The sequence below is a fragment of the Cervus canadensis genome, chromosome 4 (assembly GCF_019320065.1).
Source record: "Cervus canadensis isolate Bull #8, Minnesota chromosome 4, ASM1932006v1, whole genome shotgun sequence".
Lineage (NCBI taxonomy): Eukaryota > Metazoa > Chordata > Mammalia > Artiodactyla > Cervidae > Cervus > Cervus canadensis.
The window spans coordinates 37,256,504-37,281,886 of NC_057389.1; the positions used below are offsets into that span (position 1 = coordinate 37,256,504).

Below are 25,383 nucleotides of genomic sequence, written 5' to 3' on the forward strand. Positions count from 1 at the left end.
ATGTCCTCTCCAGGTGCAACACCCTTCCAAGGCCTCCGTCTTCCCGGGAAGTTCTCTGAACCCAGGCCTCCTGGGCTTTTAAGACCACTTCACTATGTAGGCCCACTTGACTAAATCATTGGCCACTGGAGATCGAACTCATTGACCACCCCCTCTGCCCTGCTCTGAAGTCAGCGGGTGGAACTCACACGATTGGGTCTCCTAGCAACCAGCCTCCTACCTTAGGTGTTGTCCAAAAGTCACCATTAACACAACAAAAGACACTTTTAATGCTCTCATCACAGGAAATTCCAAGGGAAATTCCAGTTTTGGAGGTCTGTGCCAGAAGTGGGAACAAAGACCAAATATACATTTATTATAAATCAATATGACAACTGGGAATTCCATGGGATTAGGAACTGTGTCTTCCTTATTAAGCTCCAGGAAATGTTGGGAAAATGTCCTCCAGTTTCCCAACACCAACATTTTGTTGCGAGAATGGAAGAATACCTGATAGGATAAAAATAAAATACATAAAATTAAATAAGCGAAAGAAAAGAAACCTCAACCCTAAATCTAACCTCTTCTTAAGAGGGGAAGGAAAAAAAGGAAAGCAGGTGAGGGAATGCCTAGGAAATGGAAGGGGAGAATTTGAAAGACCTGTCGGGTCAATGTAAGTGAGGTCAACAGCTGAAATGACCACCCTGAACTACTAGCCCTGGGTCAGGACTTATGAGAACTTCAGTGTGATGAGAATCACCTGGGGAGCTTGTTTAAACACAAGCTGATTCACCCCAGGAGTTTCTAATTCAGTAGATCAGAAAAATGTTGCCTTTCAAGCTAATTTCCAGGTGATGCTACTGATGCTGGTTCAAGGTCTCGCCCCTGAGAAGCAACAGCATTCAACTTAATTGCACATTAAAATCACCTTGGGGAGTTTATAAAAATACCTAGGCTGTACCCTTGACCAAATTCATCATAATTCCTGGAGTGGAACCAGGTTATACCTATTTGTTTGTTTTTTAATCAAGTACTTATTTTTGGCTGCCCTGGGTCTTCATTGCTGCATGCAGCGTTTTCTAGCTGCATCGAGCAGAGGCTACTTTTCGTTGTGGTGCTCGGGCTTCTCATTGTGCTGGCTTCTCTTGTTACAGAGCCCCGGCTCTAGGTGTGCAAGCTTCTGTAGTTGTGGTGCTCAGGCTTAGCTACTCTGTGGCAAGTGGGATCTTCCTGGACCAAAGATCAAACCTGTGTCCTCTCCACTGGCGGGAAGATTCTCAATCACTGAAACCACCAGGGAAGCCCCTGCCTGTTTTTTAAAAGTAGAACTAGGTCATTGCAATGTGCAGTCAAACCCAAGATGAAGTAATATAGGTATATGTGTGGACTTGCAAATCACACATCATTAAAACAACAGCTAATATTTGCTGAGCAATTACCATGTGACAGTCAGTCAGCTGAGTACATTACTGCACAATTTCATTTAATCCACACACAAACCTTCAAGTAGGGACTATTAATCCCATTTTACTGATAAGAAGGAGAGTCAGAGAAGTTAGTAATTTGTCCTAGGCAATAAACTAGTCTTTGAAAACCTAAGAATACAATTCAGGTCTATGTTTGTGCAAAGACTCCTAATCCCTGGGAGTCTTTAGGCCCTTCCCCAAGACACGTATGCTCTGGCCTCTGCCTTAAATCTTTAGTATTTGCTTGAGTCCAGATGCCAACAATCTGGTCTGGAATAGTTGGAATCAGCTTCATATCTGGGATTGTATAGATAGATTAATAGATATCTGTGTTCATAGATACACACATTAAAAAAATGCAAATCACAGAATGGTTGCTTTACTGAATTCAATACTATTAATTAATATTTAAAAATCCAGCCACTGTCCTGCTTATACTCCTTCAACAGCACATAACCACTTTCAAGAAAAGTTCAACCTCCAAATATGGCATTCAGGGCCCTTCACGATGGGACCCTTGCCTCAGACTCTCCAGCCCCACATCCCTCTTCCTCTATTCCCACCAGCCCATTTTCTGTTCCCCACATCCAACCGTGCCCCCAGGCCTTTGTCTGGGCTCTTTTTTTCTCCTTCCTTCCTCCTCATCTGCCTGGAGAACTCGTACCCATCCCTTAGACTCAGGTCAACTGTCCCCTTCTACCCAGAACCCTCCCAGCTGCCCGTTCTCGAAGCAGTTACAGAAGCGTGTGTATCACAGACTATTCTAGGGTTACTATGTATCATTCTCTACCACTTTACTCTGTTGGCTGAATTTCCAAAGGGACCTTTTTAACAGAATCCTGGCATTGCCCTGAGTATGAGACTTTTCCTAAAGATTCCCCCCAGTAAAAACTACACTCCCTCCATCCTCTGGAGAGGGAATATCCATCCTGTCTTCCAGACCATTCTCCTCTCTTACTCTGTAAAACCTCTGCAGCTCTGAATCTTGTGTTCTCAGACTATACCACCCACCACCCTTTGTTGTCACAGTCCTTGTCCCAACATCACCCCTTTCATTCTTTGAATACTTCGCTCCTGGCTTACTGTCCCTCTCTGCAATACCAGATCAGTCTTAATTACTGATGATTCTGATATCTACATTGTTGACCCTTCCAATATCCTTTTCACACAGTTCCTTCATTTTCTCGCCTCTGATGAGTTTGGTCTCTATGCCACTCCACCAACCTCTCCCAGGGTCTCACCCCAGACCCTAGACCTTGTCATTACCAATCACTAAAACCCCTCTAAAACCTCAGCTTTCAAGCATCCCATTCTCCAAGTGAGGATGTGGCATGGGGGAGGAGGAGGGACAGAGAACAGAGGCTTAGGTTCCCTGCCCATTGTGATCCTTGCTCCCTCTCGCCCAATCCCCTGGCCTCCTCTCACTTTGTCAGACTCGCTCAGCTAAAACACACATTTCTCAGCTAAAACCAAGTCTGTGCCTGCTCTGTCCCCATACACGGAGAGCTGAAAGGGTCTAGAGAAAAATATAACCACGCCGACTGATCGCTGTCAAGTCATGACCGAGAACGTCAGTGGCTCCCGTGGCTAGTCCACTCACACTGAGAATTCTTTTATGCTTCTGCCCCTCCCTGCAAACCACAAGTCCCCATTCCCATTTCAGCACTTGACTTTGCTTCTCTAAATCATTAGAAAACAGAGGCAATCAGATAAGAACTTCCACAGATTCCCACCCCGTTTCACTCAGGTGCACCTGCACCCACGTTCTCACCACCCTCCTGAGGTTATGGGGCAGGGTTCCAGAGACCTTTCTCTGGCCACCCAGGGACTCCAGAGGCTGCAGCACCACTAGAGTGAGCCAATTCTCTTCTCTCCTTGTGCCACATCCTCCCTAGATGGGGAGATGCCACCAAGACAGAATAAACTGTGGTGGGGGTGCAGATCTCTCTTATTTTGTTAAATTGGAAATTTAAATTATTCTTTTGTGCTTTGTACTAAAGTAGAGGATAAAGTCCTTGATATGCAATTATTTCAACAAACAAAAGGCTGGGTATCCCTGTATTGTTCCTCCAGTGGATGCCTATTTATCTGGCTTCTACTTATTTCAAGTACAGTGACCCACAGAAGACAAATAAAATAGGATTTGAAGATTTGAAGTCCTTAATGTGTTGTGTATTTACTTGGATTTACAAAGACCAATTGTTCAACACAATCAGTAAAAATGAAATCTTATTCAGTCTTTCCCCTTGTAATCATCAGAGGATCTCAAAAGTGAATGGGAAGTATGTGTGGGGGAGGGAAGAGGATGGGTGGGAATGCCACTTTCTGTCAACTTCTTTGAAAAGTCTTCACTTGCCCCAGACAATTTTTTGAAAAAGAGTACTGTGTAGGATTGTTCTCCCCTCCCTTTCCAGCCCAGACTATGGACAATTAAATTCCCACTTCCATGGTTCGTTAGTTAAAGCCATAGGAGAGAATCTTCTTAGAGTATTTCTGTTTTAATTGACCTTGAGAACTTACCATCTGCCTTAGCATTTGCAAGTGCTTTATGTCTGATATTTGAATCTTTAAGCTTCATAGGACAGGTATTGTACCATCATCCCCATTTACAGATTTGGAAACTGAGGCTTAGATAAATTCAGAGGTCAGCCCAAGGTCTGTAACTACTGAGTAAGGGAGCTGAGAACCAAACCCAGGCAGTCTGACTTCTGGATGTGTGTACAAGGGGTGTCACAACACTTTCCATTTTACTCTCAGAGAGTCAATCTTTTATATTCTACAGTCCATTTGGCAAAAGGAGGGAAGGGGGCAGGGCACAACCTTTAAAAGAATGACATAACCCAAGGATACAACATAAACTGATTAGAATCAAATGGGTCCAAGATGGTGGACAAGTTCACTTTGAATAGACCTTGATCCTCAATCAGCAAGCTAAATGACACACCCAGAGGGGCCATGACAGTTCCAAGGCACTATCAAAAGGGCAAAAAGTGAGCAGGGATCGAACTCCTAAAAATCTCCACTCCTTCCCCAAAATAGTTGGAATAATCCTCCCACTCATTTGTCTATGAAATTACCCAGCCCATAAAAGCTAACCATGCCACATTTCAGGGCCCCCACACTCGCCCTCTGCAATGGCCCACATTCTGTCTGTGGAGTGTGTTCCTTTCCAAATCTGAATAAATCCACTTCTTACCTATCACTTTGTCTCTCACTGAATTCTTTCTGCGAGCAGACATTAAGAACCTGAGCTTCATCATGTCCTGAAACCAGGTACCATGGGTTTTGGCTGGGTTCAAGTCTTGGCCACAGGGGTTTGAGTCCTGAACTGGGTTTTGGATGGGTTCGAGTCTCAGCACATGGGTTCAAGTCCCAATCTGAGGTAAATGGTTTCACACTGGATATTTAAAGGGGAAATGGGGGACTTCCCTGATTGTCCGGTGGTTAAGAATCTGCCTGTCAATGGAGGGGACGTGGGCTCGATCTCTAAAGTCCAAGAAGATCCCACATGCCTTTGGGGCAAGTAAGCCCATGCACCACAACTACTGAAGCCCATGGGCTGGAGAGCCAGTAATTCACAACTACTGAGCCCACACGCTGCAGTTACTGAAGTCTGTGCACCTAGAGCCCATGCTCCACAACAAAGAGAAGCCACAGCAATGAGAAGCCTGTGAGGCACAACTAGAGAAAGCCTGCCTGCAGCAACAAAGACCCAGTGCAGCCAAAACTTTTTTTAAATAAATTAATTTTTTTTAATGGGATGAATGCAGTTAAGTTTCACTGAGAAGATAAAAGATGAGTTAGGTCAAACAGAATGGATTGCCTTACTCAGGAATAGAAGTTGCAGTCAAAATGTAAATTCTGCTGATGGAGAGGTTGCATTTTAAATTCTTACCGGCTAACATACTGGCAAAGACAGAGTGACTCCAGTCTCTAAGTGGCTAAGGGAGGTAGTCTCAGGTGGTGGTTTCTGGAGTGAAAGCTGCCAAAGTTTAAAGCCAGGCTCTTCTTACTGTGTGATCTTGGGTAAGTTACTTAACCTCTCTAACTCTCAGGTTCTTCTAGGTAAACGGAGATGACAATAACAGTAGTTACTTCCCAATCAAGTTGTCCCCAAGTGTTCATCAAAGGAGCACCATTAAGTTTTGAACGCAAATGCAGCATAAGAGACTGAATATACAACGGCTTGTGCTGGGCTTAGTCACTCAGGTGTATCGACTCTGTGATCTCATGAACTGTAGCCTGCCAGGCTCCTCTGTCCATGGGGATTCTCCAGGCAAGAATACTGAAGTGTGTTGCCATGTCCTCCTCCAGGGGATCTTCCCAACCCAGGAATCAAACCGGGGTCTCCAGCATTACAGGTGGATTCTTTACCAGCTGAGCTACCTGGGAAGCCCATACAACAGCCCAACCCTATGTAAAAATAGAACTCTAGCTTACTACCTCAACCAGCCCTAGAAACCAACTCATTATCTAGGGAGCCCATGAATCCAGCCCAGTTATTATTTACAAGGCAGACCTGTACAAAGTCAGACCACTATCTCTAGAAAAAAAATTCCATGAAGCCAAACAACAACTCCTGTCACTAGCAGCCCAAAACATGCAGAATTGATTAATAACTGGCAGCTTCATTAAAGCTTGTCCTTCCTTCCAACTTAGAAAACCAGAGAAAGCCAAATATGCACCCTAACCAATCACATAAAATGTCCTGTCTCCAGCTAGGCCCCCTTGAGAACTTCCCCACACTAACAGCATCCAATCAGGGCAAACCTAAAGTCTTCTCTTTTCTCCACTACAAAATCTTAAAAGCTTTTGCACAACAAAGGAAACTATAAGCAAGGTGAAAAGACAGCCCTCAGATTGGGAGAAAATAATAGCAAATGAAGAAACAGACAAAGGATTAATCTCAAAAATATACAAGCAACTCCTGCAGCTCAATTCCAGAAAAATAAATGACCCAATCAAAAAATGGGCCAAAGAACTAAACAGACATTTCTCCAAAGAAGACATACAGATGGCTAACAAACACATGAAAAGATGCTCAACATCACTCATTATCAGAGAAATGCAAATCAAAACCACAATGAGGTACCATTACACGCCAGTCAGGATGGCTGCTATCCAAAAGTCTACAAGCAATAAATGCTGGAGAGGGTGTGGAGAAAAGGGAACCCTCTTACACTGTTGGTGGGAATGCAAACTAGTACAGCCGCTATGGAGAACAGTGTGGAGATTTCTTAAAAAACTGGAAATAGAACTGCCATATGACCCAGCAATCCCACTTCTGGGCATACACACTGAGGAAACCAGATCTGAAAGAGACACGTGCACCCCAATGTTCATCGCAGCACTGTTTATAATAGCCAGGACATGGAAGCAACCTAGATGCCCATCAGCAGACGAATGGATAAGGAAGCTGTGGTACATATACACCATGGAATATTACTCAGCCATTAAAAAGAATTCATTTGAATCAGTTCTAATGAGATGGATGAAACTGGAGCCCATTATACAGAGTGAAGTAAGCCAGAAAGATAAAGAACATTACAGCATACTAACACATATATATGGAATTTAGAAAGATGTAACGATAACCCTATATGCAAAACAGAAAAAGAGACACAGATGTACAGAACAGACTTTTGGACTCTGTGGGAGAAGGTGAGGGTGGGATGTTTCGAGAGAACAGCATCAAAACATGCATATTATCTAGGGTGAAACAGATCACCAGCCCAGGTTGGATGCATGAGACAAGTGCTCGGGCCTGGTGCACTGGGAAGACCCAGAGGGATCCGGTAGAGAGGGAGGTGGGAGGGGAGATCGGATGGGGAATACATGTAAATCCATGGCTGATTCATGTCAATGTATGACAAAAACCACTACAATATTGTAAAGTAATTAGCCTCCAACTAATAAAAATAAATGGGAAAAAAAAATCTTCCCATTTCTCTGCCTGCTTTTGCGTCTCAGCCAAAACCCAAGTGATGGCGGTTGGCTCCCTTGTTACAGCAAGCTGTGTACAAATAACCTTCACCTGTTCTCACCAGGTTGGTCTTTATTTCCACAAACATTAACTGAACTTATTCAAGTTATAAATGATGGAGCCATAGATCAAGGTGTAACAGTGAAGACAGTACTGGGCATATACCCTGAGGAAACCAAAATTGAAAAAAACACATGTACTGGAGTGTTCATTGCAGGACTGTTTACAATAGCTAGGACATGGAAGAAAACTAGATGCCCATTGACAGATGAAAGGATAAAGAAGCTGTGGTACATATAAACGATGGAATGTTACTCAGCCATAAAAAGGAATGCATTTGAGTGAGTCCTAATGAGGTGGATGAACCTAGAGCCTATTATACAGAATGAAGTAAGTCAGAAAGAAAAAAACAAATAACATATACTGATACATATATATGGAATCTGGAAAGATGGCACTGATGAACCTATCTGCAGAGCAGCAATAGAGTCACAAACACTGAGAACAGGCTTATGGACAGGGCTGGGGAGGAAGGAAAGGATGGGATATATGAACAGAGTAACAAGGAAACACATATTACCATATGTAAAACAGATAGCCAACGGGGACTTGCTGTATTACTCAGGGAACTCAAACAGGGGCTCGGTGACAACCTAGAGGGTGGGATGGGGAGGGAGGTGGGAGGGAGGTGCAAGTGGGAGGGGACATGGGTAAACCAATGGCTGATTCATGTTGATGTTTGGTAGGAACCAACACAATACTGTAAAGCAATTCAGTTCAGTCGCTCAGTCGTGTCCGACTCTCTGCGACCCCATGAGTCGCAGCACGCCAGGCCTCCCTGTCCATCACCAACTCCCAGAGTTTACTCAAACTCATGCCCATTGAGTCAGTGATGCCATCCAGCCATCTCATCCTCTGCCGTCCCCTTCTCCTCCTGCCCCCAATCCCTCCCATCATCAGGGTCTTTTCCAATGAGTCAACTCTTCACATCAGGTGGCCAAAATATTGGAGTTTCACCTTTGGCATCAGTCCTTCCAATGAACACCCAGGACTGATCTCCTTCAGGATGGACTGGTTGGATCTCCTTTCAGTCCAAGGGACTCTCAAGAGTCTTCTCCAACACTATCGTTCAAAAGCATCAATTTTTTGGCACTCAGCTTTCTTCACAGTCCAACTCTCACATCCATACATGACCACTGGAAAAACCATAGCCTTGACCAGGTGGACCTTGTTAGCAAAGTAATGTCTCTGCTTTTTAATATGCTGTCTAGGTTGGTCATAACTTTCCTTCCAAGGAGTAAGCGTCTTTTAATTTCATGGCTGCAGTCACCATCTGCAGTGATTTTGGAGCCCCCAAAAATAAAGTCTGACACTGTTTCCACTGTCTCCCCATCTATTTCCCATGAGGTGATGGGACCAGATGCCATGATCTTAGTTTTCTGAATGTTAAGCTTTAAGCCAACTTTTTCACTCTCCTCTTTCACTTTCATCAAGAGGCTTTTTAGTTCCTCTTCACTTCTGCCATAAGGGTGGTATCATCTGCATATCTGAGGTTATTGATATTTCTCCCAGCAATCTTGATTCCAGCTTGTGCTTCTTCCAGCCCAGCATTTCTCATGATGTACTCTGCATATAAGTTAAATAAGCAGGGTGACAATATACAGCCTTGACATACTCCTTTTCATATTTGGAACCAATCTGTTGTTTCATGTCCAGTTCTAACTGTTGCTTCCTGACCTGCATACAGGTTTCTCAAGAGGCAGGTCAGGTGGTCTGGTATGCCCATCTCTTTCAGAATTTTCCACAGTTTATTGTGATCCACACAGTCAAAGGCTTTGGTGTAGTCAATAAAGCAGAAATAGATGTTTTTCTGGAATTCTCTTGCTTTTTCGATGATCCAGCGGATATTGGCAATTTGATCTCTGGTTCCTCTGCCTTTTCTAAAACCAGCTTGAACATCTGGAAGTTCACAGTTCACGTATTGTTGAAGCCTGGCTTGGAGAATTTTGAGCATTAGCCTTCAATTAAAAATAAACAAATTTTTTAAAAAGTGATCATATTCAGAAAAATTTTTAAGGGAGAACCTTCAAAATGTAAGCAGAAAAGGAAAGTGAGAATCAAGCTCTAGCCTGAATATTCAACGAGGTAGGCAATAGTGACAAGTGGAAAGCTGGAGAAGGCTGGAGTACATACATTCTCAAATAGGAGAAATAAGGCCTCGGGTTCATGTACTCCCGGCACACACAGTTACAGAAATAGCTCCAAAAATCTTCTCTATCTCAGAGACCATATCTGCCAGCCCAACATGTGGACAGAAAATCATTTCTTTGGATGGAGATGCCTCTACAGTGTTAGTTCATGAATATCTATGAACTCCCACTGCCCCCTCTCACCCCATCAACTTCCCAGATCAAAAAAGAATTGTTTACAATCGCCTAACTGATTCATGAAATTACAACCTTGAAATTGGCTTCAACCACAATTAAAAAGTTAATAAAACAGTTGAATCTCAGTTTTTTTTTTAAGTATGTGTGTATCTGGAAGCAAATATAGCAAAATATTAACCACATTTGTTATCCCTGGATAGTGATATTCTAGGTGGTTTAAATTTTCTTTTTAATACATTTCTATATTTCCTAAGCCTTTCAAAATGAACAAGACTTTTCTTATTAAAAGAAAAAAAAATACATGTCTTAAAAATGAGATCTCTGTAAATCAAGAATGCTTCGATTTTTTTAAAAAAATGAGACCTCAGGGATAGTTAACAAATTAAAAGCTGTCAGTCATTTATCCCTCAGTATGAATAAATAATGTGTTTATCACCATTCTGTTGGGGTGTGTAGGAGATATGAGAACTGGGGTGGAAGGTGTCAAAGGCATCCCCCTTTATGCCTTAATAGGGCCAAAGGCACAAGGAGGAATGTATTCCCCAAACATGACCAAAGACAGCCATGTTTCTGAAGGTATGTGAGAGAGAGTGGACACAGAATTCAGCCCAGAGACAGAGCTGAGAGATACAAATATATGCAGTATTTCCAAGCTCTTTCAGTGGGGTCACTGCCCGCCTAAGAACAAGGAACAGACTAGTTTTTAACTAAATAATTGAAGCATTTGAAATGCAAACAGAGGCAAATTGAGTAGACACCCAAAAGAACATTGACCAGGGCAGATTTAGCCCTGACCAGACCTCGTGGACAAGTCCTGGACTTGGAAAATCACCAAGGTATGTGGCCGGATTTTGTTACCAAGGTGAGAAGAAGTGAAATGATTTCAGGCACCATTCCCTTCTCCCAAAACAGAAGGGGAGAGATGTCATTGCCCAATGCCCACTCCCAATTCAACAGGTCTTCTGCTTCAGGAAGTTTAAATCTTCACTTATTTCCACTCATTCTTGGCTAAACTGACAACTAAATCTGTTTACTCTGGCATCTAGCAAAGAGTAGGTCCCTCCTGGGTTTAGGATTTCAAATACTCAGCAGTTCGGCTGGTTGATACCGGGAGGTTTGATGTTAGGGAACAAGACTTCTCTTTCCTAGGATAACTTCCTCTTGCAGTGTATACGTAGGAGATATACAGATGGGTGGACCCTCAAAGAATCAAGGACCCAGAACACTCCAGAAACCCATATTCCCTCTAGATAGTTAACAACTAAGGAGTACTTCAGACTTTTTTTTTCCACCACTTTCACATACTAAGCCAAATTTATCCAACTTGGAAATAAACTACCATGATAAAGGTATGTCTTTTCAGTATCATTGTTTTTAACAGACTCATCAGAGGAATATTAATTAGGACTTTCTTTGATTTTGCCATTCTACTTGTTTAGAGAACAAACATTGTGAAAATAATGTCAACTTGCAAATTTCTATCCCAAAAGTTACAATTTCATTGCCCTGTAGAAAATTAACCAATTTTATATCTTTTAGCAAATTCATTTCCACTTCCATTTAACTAACATGCTATATAAATGTTTCTTAAATTTTCTTTTGGAATCAACTCTATCTTCTTTGAATAAAATCTTTAAATGTTTTTTGTCTTTTGTATAATTCATGTGTCGTAGAGAAAAACTTTTCCTCGACCCTCTTATATTCTGTTCTTGGGGGCCTGCAAATTAAGCTCAAAAGAACAGATTAGTAAGAGAAGAAATAGATTTAATCATGGAAGTTCATAAAAAAGATGCAACTCAAAGGGGTTTATATACCGTCTTAATCAAGGAAGAGAAGGAGAAGGGCACTTCTGGGGAAAAATGACTTTTTAGAAATAGAGGGAAGAAAGGACACTTAGATATGGAGGATAGAATAGTTTTGTAGCAATGTCCGTTTTGGTGTAGTGCCAGCTTTATATCGCCGAGAAGATTAGAGAGTTGTTCCCAAGGAGGAGATTTATAACAACTGAGCTCTTTTGAGAGCTTTTAGGCAGATAAGCAATTTCAGGATCTCAAATGCTTCAGCCCAAAAATAAATTTTATGCAACAATGGTATACTCTGGACTTCTTCATCCCTTCATATGTTTTAAATTTTCAGAAATTTATTTCCCATATTGTAGGACAGCAGAAGAGCCACACCTTATCAAGATCAGAGCCAGACCCTAAAGCTGGTTCTGACACTACAGTTCTTCCCACACTGCCAAACTAAACAACTGTGTGACATTGAACAAGTCGCTCTTCCTCTCCGGGCTCAGCTTCCTTAGATATAAACTGGGTCACGTGGAAGAGATGATCTCTACAGTTCCTTCTAGATCTAGCCATCTTTGCTAAAGTTAATTACTTGGCAAAATGATAAGAAAAAAAAACAGGCCTCCTTGATCTTCAAGTCCTCTTCCCATTCCGCCCCCATCCCTAATAACATCACCTCATACCTTTCCTGCCTTTTCTGCCTTTTCTGCCCAGGCAGAAGCCCAGAGTCATGAATTTTCCCTCTCCCCACCAACACTAAACTAATCTACGTCCTGTCTACCAGGAAACCTTTCCAGCAGGGAACCTACTCATATTATACACTATAAAGTAATCAGTAGCCAAGGCACAAAGCTATTAAGAGGGGACATTCTCACATACAAACACATACTCTCTTTTAAAAAAATATCCGTATTTCTCTTTCAAGAAAATAAAATTTTTACTCAAGTGAGGGGTGGAATCTCAGGCAGTGTGACAGACAAGAGGGGTAGGCTTGTGAAAGCAGGAGAATCTTACTACCACTATATCAAATGTATTTGGAGAGCTGGTTTTTGGTCAAAACAGACCAGAACTATGTCCTGGCTAGCCCCGGGCCCCATGCTATACCAGCTGTCTTACATTTTGAACATCACCTTCGGTTTTTTGGCTTGATGCATAGTCACATCTGTCTTTAAGCATGTATAACAGTGACAAAAATTTCTGCATCTGTTGCTAGTCATCCATCTTCTCTGACCCAAAATGTAACATTTGCACTTGAACACTACTGTTAAGATGATTAGACTTGATTCTCATTATTTTTCATTAAATAGAAAATAGACGCTTATGTATTTTTCTTTTCACTTATTAATCTGTCCTAACGTTTCTACACTGAAGATTTCTCTGATACTAGAATTTAAATTATGAAAACAACTGAATTCAGAGACTCTATTAAGGATAAGGAATGAGCCGCTGTCCTGATTCCCACAATGAAGCTTGTCTTTTTAATGCTCATTCCCTCCTCCCTGGTCATTAAAAGACAAGCATTTACACCAGGAAAGGCTGGGAGTAGGCATGTTTTAGAGCAGAGGAGAACCAGCAGGACACTTGCTGCTGCCACTGCTGTGATGACACAGCATGTCTTGACTCATGGGACAATCATTTCAACATCATTTTTTACAAAGATAATGATGAGTCTTCTTCTGGGTTAGCATCATATCTCTAGGGACTCTCCTGGCCCAGACAAGACACAGCACACGTGGTCAAAGATGCATGTACAAGTGTGACTCTTAGCCCCAGTCTGCACATTAAAATCACCCGAAGACCTTTTTAAAACTATTCATGCCTGGGCAGCACTCAGGCCAATAAAATCAGAACCCTGGGTAATGAGATCCAAGTACAGGAGTAGAAGAGCTGATTAGAAAAAATGCTGAGCTGCCAGCTATGCCACGTTCGAGGCCTGAGGCTGGGAGTGGACAGCAGCACTGCCTGGGCAGTCTCATCACCATTAACACTGAGGAACTGGGGGGAGGGGGAGGTGGGAGTGGGGAGACTTTGTATTTCGTACTCCTGATGACAGAAGAGAATAAACCCTTTATGTTCAGGGAGAACAAAATAGGAAAGGTGATTCTAACATGCATTCAGAAGTGTGAACACCTGAGACAGAGGGGTATTCACTGAAGCTTTGCTTGGAGAAGGAAAACAATACAAACAAGTTAGATTTTATTGACTGGATGTGATTAATTACAACCCATTCACACAATGGGTTAATAACCCAGTCATTCAAAAAATAAAGATAAGGCAAATCTATAGGCATTGGGTGGGCTTCCCAGGTGGCTCAGTGGTAAAGAATTCCCCTGCCAATGCAGGAGACACAAGAGACACGCATGGTTTGATCCTTGGGTTGGGAAAATACCCTGGAGTAGGAAATGCCAACCTGATCCGGTATTCTTGCCGGGAAAATCCCATCGACAGAGGAGCCTGGCGGGCTACAGTCCATAGGGTCCAAAAGAGTCAGACACGTTTGAGTGACTGAGCACACATAGGCATTGGGCAAAACCATTCTCTCCATCAATGATTCAGGCACAGTAATTAAGGCCTATAAGTTTGGGGGAGGCCTATAAAAATGTTAGAGACCTGAAAAAAATTGTTGATTACAAAATACAAAAGTAAAACTACAACGTTACAATGAATGTTTATATCATGCCAACTTCAGCAATTATTAGGTTTAGTATTCATAAAATTATTACATTTGAAAACAGTTGGTAAGCTCTATTTTACCTCAAGAATTCCCTAGTATGCATGGTCAATGGTTCTCAAAACACAGTTCCCAGGACAATGACATCAACCTTGTCTGAAAACTTGCTAGAAATACAGACTTCTAATCCTCACCTCCGACCTATCAAATCAGAAACTCTGGAAATGGAGCCCAATTCTCTGTTTGCACAAGCCCTTCAAGTGACTCTGATACAAGCTTAGGTATGAGAATAACTGTGCTAGGTGGTTACCAAAGTAAAAAGGATAATAATCTTACAGAATAAAATCTAAAATAACCAATCATAAATAATAAATACCAATCATAAATAATAGTCAAGCAATTCATGAAGCACAATTTGAAAATCTTTTAAAAATTCCTTTCGAGAAAAATATATGTAGCCTCAAAAAGTTAAACATAAAATTACCACATGATCCAGCAACTCCACATCTAGATATATATCCAAAAGAATCAAAAGCAGGGACTCAAACACATATTTCTTTATCAGTGTTCACAACAGCATTATTCACAGTAGCCAAAAGGTAGAAATAACTCAAGTGTCTATCAACAGATGAACTGCAATCCATATATATATATATGGATTGTGTATATATATATGTGTGTGTGTGTATATATATATATATACACATATATACAATGGAATATTATTCATCCTTAAAAAGGAATGAATTCTGATACATGCTAGAACTTGGATGAACCTCACAAACACTCTGCCAACTGACGTAAGCCAAAAACAAAAGGAAAATTTTGTATGATTCCACTTATACAAGGTATCTAGAATAGGCAAATTCATATAGGCAGGAAGAAGAATAAAGATTACCAGGAGCTGGGGAGAAGGGAGTGGGGAAAAGGCAGTTCCTGTTTAGTAAGTACAGAGTTCCTGTTTGGGGTGATGAAAAAGTTCTGGAAATGGATAGTGACATGGTGGAGCTGCACTACTGGTAAGAAAAAAATCCGCCTACCAATGCAGGAGATGTAAGAGACACAGATTTGATCCCTGGGTCCGGAAGATCCCCCAGAGGAGGAAATGGCAACCCACTCCAGTATTCTTGCTAGGAGAATCCCATGGGCAGAGGAACCTGGTGGGCTATAGTCCATGGGGTCACAAAGAGTAGGACACGACTGAGCATCTGAGCGCGGTACATGGTTATACAACATAGTAAATGTACTTAACGTCACTGAATTGTGCACTTAAAAATGGTCAAAATGGTGAATTTTATGTTGTATATATTTTACCACCATAAAAACTGCAAGCTGGAAAACCAGGAAAGCCAGTAATAGAATTCAGTCCGAAGGAGTGAGAACCAGGGGAGCCCAAGGTTAAGTTGCAGTCCTAGTCTGAAGGCCTGAGGATGAGGAATGCTGATCTTTAAAGGCAAGAGAAGACTGATGTCCCAGCCAAGGTAAAAGAACAAACTTGCCCTTCCATCCACTTTTTGTATTAGATAGGCCTTCAATAGATGGATGATGCTCAGTAGTATTGGGATGTGGGGGTGATCGTTATTCAGTCTACAAAACCAAATGCTAATCTCCTCTAAAAACACCCTCACAGACACCCAGAAATAATGTTTTACCAGCTGTCCAGGCATCCCTTATCCCCATGAAGTTGACGCATAAAATTTACCATCACAGATGGTTTACTTATCATCTGTAAGCCTGGTCTATAAAATCCTTGAGGGTATGGATCATTGTTTTTGAGTCTCCAAAACCTAACACAGCACTTAGATTACAGCATTAGCTAACAGTAAATGAATGAACAAGTGAATAAGTGATGAGCAAGTAAATGAATAAATGAGTGTGTAAATAAATGATTGCCACATAAGTCGTTAGGTCATCACATCCACTGAGATTATGTGCAAAATTCTGTGCATACATGAATTTTCCAGAGAATGGGTTTATATCCATTATCATAGTATCAGTGGAATGCATGACCCCAAAGTGCTCCAAACCACTGGTGTAGAGATGGGATCAAGATGGAAAAGAAGATTTCTCAGATGGCTGCTGGCAAGTATTTCAAACTGATCAAATAAAAGTGGGCCAGGGACTTCCCAGGGGGTCCAGTCCAGTGATTAAGAATCTGCATTCCAATGCAAGGGATACAGGTTCGATCCCTGGTTGAGAAAATAAGATACCACGTGCCACCGAGCAACTAAGCCTGTGAGCCACAAAGGGTAAGCCCATACGCCCTGGAGCCCGTGGCCCATAGTGACCGGAGAAAATCCCATGCGCTGCAACAAAAATCCCCACACACCACAATGAAGATCCTTGTGCTGAACTAAGACTCAATGCAGTCAAATAAACAAATAAAAAAAATTTTAAGGGAGCAGCATACAAGCTGACAAGATGACATATCACACTGAGGACAAACAAGAGTTTAAAAATCAGAGTTTACTGAGTGGAACCTGTCATTAGATGAACATTCCTCTTTGTGTCCTTGAAGTTCACCGATTTTCTGATTTCACAGAAAAAAATGCACTTGTCATTATCCTGATTGCAGTGCTGGCAAACACTAGCTAGACACAGATGCTTCCCACTTGAAGAAATTTCAAGAAAAATTTGTATTTGGAACCCCTCAAGCCTCTGCTGAAGGAAGAGTCAGGCACTGATGTAAGGAAGAAGAACCTACTGGGTAACAGAGGTCAAATACACACACGTGATTATTCCTCAGCCTCTGGGGAGCTTACAGTTTCATGGAAGAGAAAGATAATCTTCTGCTCAACTTGCAGTAACAGTGAGAAACCTTGGGAGACTCATCAGATGTTCCATGAGGATATGGGAGAACGGGATGTTCATAGGACTAAAAAGCTAAGATCATTCTGGAAGGCCCTGAGCTCACCGTGTAACCTATTCAACCTTACCCCAGGGTCAGTACACCTTCCCTCAGTTCAATTCAGTTCAGTCACTCAGTCATGTCTGACCCTTTGCGACTCCATGGACTGCAGCATGCCAGACTTCCCTGTCCATCACCAACTCCCAGAGTTTGCTCAAACTCATGTCCATTGAGTCAGTGATGCCATCCAACCATCTCATCCTCTGTCGTCCCCTTCTCCTTCTGCCTTCAGTCTTTCCCAGCATCAGGATTTTTTCCAATGAGTCAGATCTTAGCATCAGTGGTCAAAATATTGGAGCTTGAGTTTCAGAATCAGTCCTTCCAATGAATATTCAGGAATGATTTCCTTTAGGATTACCTGGTTTTATCTCCTTGCAGTCCAAGGGACTCTCAAGAGTCTTCTCCAATATCACACAGTCCAAAAGCATCAATTCTTCAAAGGTGCTCAACTTTCTTTATGGTCCAACTCTCACATCCATACATGATTACTGGAAAAACCATAGCTTTGACTAGACGGACCTTTGTTGGCAACGTAACATCTCTGCTTTTAATATGCTGTCTAGGTTTGTCATAGATTTTCTTCCAAGGAGCAAGTGTCTTTTAATTTCATGGCTGTAGACACCATCTGTAATGATTTTAGAATCCAAGAAAATAGTCTGTCACTGTTTCCATTGTTTCCCCATCTATTTGCCATGAAGTGAAGGATTGGACGATATTCATTTTTTGAATGTTGAGTTTTAAGCCAGTTTTTTCACTCTCCTCTTTCACTTTCATCAAGAGGCTCTTTAGTTCCTCTTCGCTTTCTGCCATTAGGGTGGTGTCATCTGCATATCTGAGGTTAGTGATATTTTTCTTGGCAATCTTGATTCCAGCTTATGCTTCATCCAGCCTGGCATTTCGCATGATGTACCTGCATATAAGTTAAATAAGCAGGATGACAATATACAGCCCTGATGTACTCCTTTCCCAATTTGCAACCCGTCCGCTGTTCCAAAGCCGGTTTTAACTGTTGTTTCTTGACCTGCATACAGAGTTCTCAGGAGGCAGGTAAAGTGGTCTCGTATTCCTACCACCCACCAATCTTATGCCCAGGTATACACCACCAAGAAATTATCACATCGATTCCTAAGAAGACAAAGTTGGGAAAGTTGTTCTCCAAGGTTCCTAAAAACCCCAGATGCTCCCTTTTTGACTCTTGCTTACAGGGGACATGGTGGTAATATTAGTTCATTAAAGTTGTACCACAGAGGAAAAATTCAAACATAAAGCCTCAACCTAGCCTCACCACCTACCCCCAAAATTCCCATCTTGAACCACTGAAGGTATGTAATTTCTATTTGGGGAGGTTTAGGTGGGGCTGATTAGAGGGCACATGTCCCCTGGATGCTGAAGACAGAAATCTATTCAGAAACAGGGTCTTGGATGTAATAGGTGTCTTGGCCACCACTATATGAGAAAATAGAGTGAAAACTTGGAAATTAACCTTACTAGGTCATTTCATCTAGTCCTCTGCCTTCCATGCCCTGAATGATTAAAGCAGCCTCAAGAATACAGATCTAGAGAAATGATTTTCTGGTTTTTATCCTGAGACTCTTTAAAAACTTTGATTCAGGAGAGGTGTGAACTCTTGAACAGAGGAGACGCGAGAACTCAAGAGAAAACTACAATGGTACACAAAAGTTTGAGAATGGGACCCAAATATGAGTACTTCATAAATACTTTTAAAATATCAGCATAGTTAAAACTCATCAGTAATGTGCTGAGTTGCTTAACAAACTCAGCAATCTCAGTTTCTCTACAAGGATTACAGCAGAATTACCTCACAGGGCTGTGGTGAGGAATTAGTGAAATAATAATTATGAAGCATTTATCACATTTTAGATAGCCTAACAATGTCAGCCATTATTCACAAATTCATTATTTTCTTTTATTTTCTTAGCCAATAAAATGTATTAAGCCCTTTGGTGTTCACTGAACTAGACCTTGGGAGAAGAGATGACATATAATTTTTGAAAGCTGAACAATAAGTTAGATATCATTCATTTTTCCTAAATTGAATCTTAATTGTAACACCCCCCCCAAAAAAATAATAATTAAAAATAGAGCTTCTATGATTTGCCAATATTTTCTCACCTTTAAAATATTCTGATGTATGTACGGTATAATGTAAAACATCGCTTATTTTTCACTTGACTATGTTATTTCAAGCAAATGTTGTTATTGTTGTTTGGGCACTAAGTCATGTCTGATTCTTTGTGCCCCTATGGACAGTAGCTAACCAGACTTCTCTGTCCATGGTGTTTCTCAGGCAAGAACACTGGAGTGGATTGCCATTTTCTTCTCCAGGGGATCTTTCTAACCCAGGGATGGAACCCATGTGTGCTGCATCTCCTACATTGGCAGGCAGATTCTTTACCAGTGAGCCACCATGGAAGCCCCATTTCAACCAAATATCCATATTCAAGTCTCAATTTTTTGTTTATACTGTGTGTAACCTAATCACTGACTACCATGAGTTTAAATGTCTCTTGGCCTTAAAAAAAAAAAAAAACTAAAAACAAAGCTGCTATAGTGGGAGAAGCTGGTAGAGAGCTGTCCTTTTGCCCTCCCTAGGGAACCCTACGGTACCGAGGAGTACAGTTTGCAAGTCAGTTCATCCAGCCTCTTCATCTTACAGATGAGGACTGTGGGGATTACTAGTCTAGTTGCTTGTCAAAGATCACACAGATAATCAGACAGCCTGGGCTAGAAGCTGGATCTCCAATATCAAAGAATTTACCAACTAGCTATGGAAACTGGATATATGCATATCAGGATGTGGTAGAAAATCAGGGGTCATTTTCTTCAAGTTGTATTAACAAAGCCTGGACCTTAGCCAGGTCCCATGCCCTTTGGATTTCAGGTTCTCCACTGGACTTTTGGTTCTGAATAACTTCTGCCTTAGTATTCATTAACATGAACAGAATGATCATTTATATGCTCAGTGACTGGTACCAATTTTTCTTTAAATATTTTTTATAAATTTGTGGATTTATTAGAAATGTATTCTCTGAGTAAAATACAAATATGTTGATGTTGTAATTAAGGAAAATCATTTTGAATAAAACATCCTTATGCAATCTGGAAATACACAGAATAAAAACTCAGAAATTGAACATTAAGTCTGATTTCTATTATTTATCTTCTCTGTGCTTCAAACAATGAAATTTATATGACATTTAGGGAGAAGATTTACTTTTTAACACTTACTAAGAAATACGTCAAATATACAAAATAAGATCTACTTGCCCTGACACCTGATTTTGAGCAAGGCAGAGTGACAGTGAAAAGAAATGCTTTGATAAAATGCAATTCCTCCCTAATGGCAAAACTAAAGATTAAATGATTTGGGGTGTCGAATATTGTATCACTTCCTACTAGGGTGTGAACAATGAAAGGGAAGTGAAACTTGTTTCAGTGCTCTGTCCCACTACCTGGGGTTGGTGGTAAAATGCTCAGCGCCCTCCAGATCCTCCTTTTAGTCTCTCTCATTACCGCATTAGCTTTCCTTGTGAAAACCCACAGACATTCTAGCCTATGTTTTGAATCCTACTTCAAAGGCATCAAATGGAAACAGGGAAGGACTTCAACCAGAGAACAGAGTAGATGAAGTGAGGTTCATTTACCCTCCACCAACAACCCCTCCTCCCACCAGCCCTGGACAGACAGATAATTCTTTTTTTTTTTTAATTGGAGTATAATTGCTTTACAATGATGTGTTAGTTTCTGTTGTACAACAAAGTGAATCATACGTATACATATGTCCCCTCCCTCTGGAGCCTCCCTCCCAACAAGTCATTCTTGCCCAACACATACACTCAAAACAAAGGAACATGAGGGCTCAGACCCTACTGACAAGGTTTATTGTCTCAGTCATTTCAGTTGTTCAGTCGTGTCCGACTCTTTGTGACCCCACGGACTGCAGCACGCCAGGCCTTCCTGTCCGTCACCAACTCCCGGAGTTTACTCAAACCCATGTCCATTGAGTCGGTGATGCCATCCAACCATCTCATCCTCTGTCGTCCCCTTTTCCTCCCCACCTTCAATCTTGTCTAGAGGCTAAAAATTTCAAATACGTGGACATTAAAAGGGAATAAATATCTCAGCAGAAGATGTTTGGTACCAAGTGAGTATAATAAATTGTAAATGGTCTGGGACTTTACAGAGAAATCATTTCTGGTATTTAGAAAAGACTTTGGCATAAAGATATGGGTCATGAGCTAAACCTTAAATAACAAGAATCAGATGGACAGGAAGGAGGGTGTTTCAGTTCGGGATGTTTTTCTGGATATTCTTGTGTATCCACAATTATTAAGATCAGCCCAAAATGGATACTGTTGCACAGAATGAAGTTGAGGTAAGACCACAGAGCCCAGTCATCAGAGATGAGGGATGTTAAAGCCTGTAATCATAACAGTTGTGACCTACTTAACCTACTTCTTTAGTGAGAACTTGTTGTTATTTAGTGGTGAAATTGTGTCTGACTCTTTTGCGATGCCACAGACTCTAGCCCTCCAGACCCCTCTGTCCATGGGATTTTCCAGGCACAGATACTGGAGTGGGTTGCCATTTCCTTTTCCAGGGGATCTTTCTGACTCAGGGATGGAACCTGTGTCTCCTGCATCTCCTGCATTGGCAGGTGGATTCTTTACCACTGAGTCACCAGGGTAGCCCCTTAGTGAAATCTACCCAGTAATTAAAACCATGGAGCCCACACCTGCCAGTGACTCCCAGGGTAGATCAGTCCTCACTGGCAGCAGCTTCTCATCCTGATCTCTGATCATCCTGTCTCTAATTTTCTGTCCTGTTGGAAGCCCTTCATCTGCTTCCATACCACTCTCCTGGGGACAATGTGGTTTGTCGACAGAGCAAATTTTTTTCTTTTTTAATTCTTCCTGTAAAGGCAAACAAGCGACCAGCACTAGAAGGGCTTTCATATTTGCAAATACCCCACGGTGTTTCACAAAAATCAATCTGACCAAAACCCATAAAATATAAATTCACCTGCTACAAGCACAGGATGACTGCAGCGATTTCTGCCCCCCAACCTCCACATTACACAGTGTCCATACAAAGGACTCTGGAATCTGCACCAATTACTAGAGCCATGGGAAAAATCTCAAGGTCAGGAGAATTTGCAGGGAAAAAGAAAGCAAACGAAATGCCTCTTTAAAGAGGTCCCTTACAGAAGAGTCTGCTCCGAGGCAGATTTGAGCAAAAGTAGATGATTTGAACAAGAAATTTGCCACCTTCCCTTTGAGATGTTGCATCTCTCTGAGAATCACAGCCCCGGCACCTGTTCCCAGAGGTGTTCCTAATCTGGAATCTATGTGATGTGCTTCTGCTACTGGGGAAGAAGTGAGAGTTGTGCTAGGCGTTGGGGAAGGCAGCCGGGAGGGGCAGAGCTGCTGAATATTTGAACACATAAAATGTTTATCTTTTTAATTATAAAAAATGCTTCTTGCTTACTGTTGAAACTTTTAAAAATACAAGGAAAAAAATGTCACTCCTCATCCCTCTCTGGGTTTCCCAGGTGGTGCTAATGTAAAGAACTCAGCTGCCAACGCAAGAGATGTGAGACATGAGTTTGATCCCTGGGTTGGGAAGCTCTCTTAGAGGAGGGCATGGCAACCCACTCCAGTATACTTGCCTGGAGAATCCCATGGAGAGAGGAATCTGGCAGGCTACAGTCTATAGGGTGGCAGAGTCAGACACAACTGAAGCAACTTAGCACACACACCCCTCTCTAACCACCTCTTGGCAGTACATCAACCAGCACAGTCTCCAAAGCCTGCAGCAGAGTCTCCCTGTGCACACACAAAATCAGACTCCCGGGCCTGCCCCCCACATCTGCAGAATCCAGATTTCTGAGCATGGATGAGTCCCCAGCACCTAAATTTTCAAAGGTACCCCCAGCGATTCTTACAATGACTTCCTTTTGGAACTGTAAATCCTGCCAGTGCAGATATTTGGGCTTCTTCTGTTCACTATTTTATCCCAGAACCTGCCATATGGGAGGTATTCAGTAAACATGCATTGAATAAAAAATAAGTTCTTTTTTTTAACCACATATGCTTTTCTTCCTTTTTTTGGAAACATGTCCTCATAATTTTACTTAATGATAGATGAAGGATTTACCATGTACTTGTCACTGTCCTGAGTTTTGCAAGCATTATCTCATTTATACTAAACTCATTAAGCAATCATAATTTATAATCCCTATTTCAGATGAAAAATCCTCAACACAGAGAAACTGTGTAATTTGTCCAGTGCCACACAGCTAGTAACTGATAGAAGCAGGTTTAAACCTCAGAACTATAGAAGACTGGAGCCTTCATGTTTCACGTTTGGATCCATTGAGCCTTTTCTCAGGCTTTCAACAATGTTCTACATTTTTATGTGACTGACTGACAAGGGCTTAATTTCCAAAATATATGAAAAGTTACTATAATTCAGTAACAAAAAACAAACAATCCAATCAAAAAATGGGCAGAAGATCTAAAAAGACATTTCTCCAAAAAAGACATACAGATGGCCAAGGGGGACATAAGAAGATGCTCGTCACTGCCAATAATTAGAGAAATGAAAATCAAAACAAGAATGAGCTACCACCTCACACCAGTCAGAAAGGTCATCATTTAAAAGTCTACAAATAATAAATGCTGGAGAAGGTGTGGAGGAAAAGGAACACTGTTACACTACTGGTGGGAATGTAAACTGGTTCAGCCACTATGGGAAATAGTATGGAGTTTCCTCAAAAAAAACTAAAATTAGAGATGCTGTAAGATCCAGCAATCCCACTCCTAGGCATATGCCCAGGAAAAAAAAAACTGTAATTCAAAAAGATACATGGACCCATATGTTTATAGCAGCCCTATTTACAAAAGCCAAGACATGGAAACGACCTAAATGTCCTCTGACAGATACAATGGACTATCGCGTGCACACAAGCCAAGTCACTTCAGTTGTGCCCAACTCTTTGCAACCCTATGGACTATAGCCCACCAGGCTCCTCTGTTCATGGGATTCTCCAGGCAAGAATACTTGAGTGGGTTGTCATGCCTTCTTCCAAGCAATCTTCCTAACCTAGGAATTGAACCCTTGTCTCTTATGTCTCCTCCATTGACAGGCAGGTTCTTTACCACTAGCACCACCAGGGAAGCCCGCAATGGACTATTACCCAGCCATTAAAAAGGATGAAATAACCCCATTCGCCATGACATGGATGCAACTAGAGATTATCATACTAAGCAAAGTAAGTCAGAAAGAGAAAGACAAAGATCATATGCTATCACTTTCATGTGGAATTAAAATATAACACAAATGAACATATCTATGAAATAAAAATAGCCTCACAGATAAAGCAAACAGACTTGTGGTTACCAAGGGGTAGATAGAGGAGAGAAGATTAGGAGTTTGGGATTAGCAGATGCAAACTATTATATATAGGATAGCTAAACAAAGTGAAAGAGGAAAGTGAAAAAGTTGGCTTAAAGCTCAACATTCAGAAAACTAAGATCATGGCATCTGGTCCCATCACTTCATGGGAAATAGATGGGGAGACGGTGGAAACAGTGGCTGACTTTATTTTTCTGGGCTCCAAAATCACTGCAGATGGTGATTGCAGCCATGAAATTAAAAGACGCTTACTCCTTGGAAGGAAAGTTATGACCAACATAGATAGCATATTAAAAAGTAGAGACATTACTTTGCCAACAAAGGTCCGTCTGGTCAAGGCTATGGTTTTTCCAGTGGTCATGTATGGATATGAGAGTTGGACTGTGAGGAAAGCTGAGCGCTGAAAAATTGATGCTTTTGAACTGTGGTGTTGGAGAAGACTGTTGAGAGTCCCTTGGACTGCAAGGAGACCCAACCAGTCCATCCTGGGTGTTCATTGGAAGGACTGATGCTGAAGCTGAAACTCCAATATTTTGGCCACCTGATGCAAAGAGCTGACTCATCTGAAAAGACCCTGATACTGGGAAAGACTGGGGGCAGGGGGAGAAGGGGATGACAGAAGATGAGATGGTTGGATGGCATCACAGACACAATGTTTGGGTGGACTCTGGGAGTTGGTGATGGACAGGGAGGCCTGGCATGCTGCGGTTCATAGGGTTGCAAATAGTCAGACATGACTGAGCGACTGAACTGAACTGAAACAAC

General features: G+C 41.6%; 1 long non-coding RNA gene across 1 annotated transcript in view; it reads right to left on the reverse strand.

The window, feature by feature from the left end:
• Nucleotides 1–376: 376 nt before the first annotated feature.
• LOC122439605 overlaps nucleotides 377–25,383 on the reverse strand; it is a 30,859-nt gene continuing 5,852 nt past the window's right edge. The window contains exon 3 of the long non-coding RNA XR_006268931.1: nucleotides 377–489. This is a non-coding gene — a long non-coding RNA (uncharacterized LOC122439605). The remainder of the gene's footprint in view (nucleotides 490–25,383) is intronic.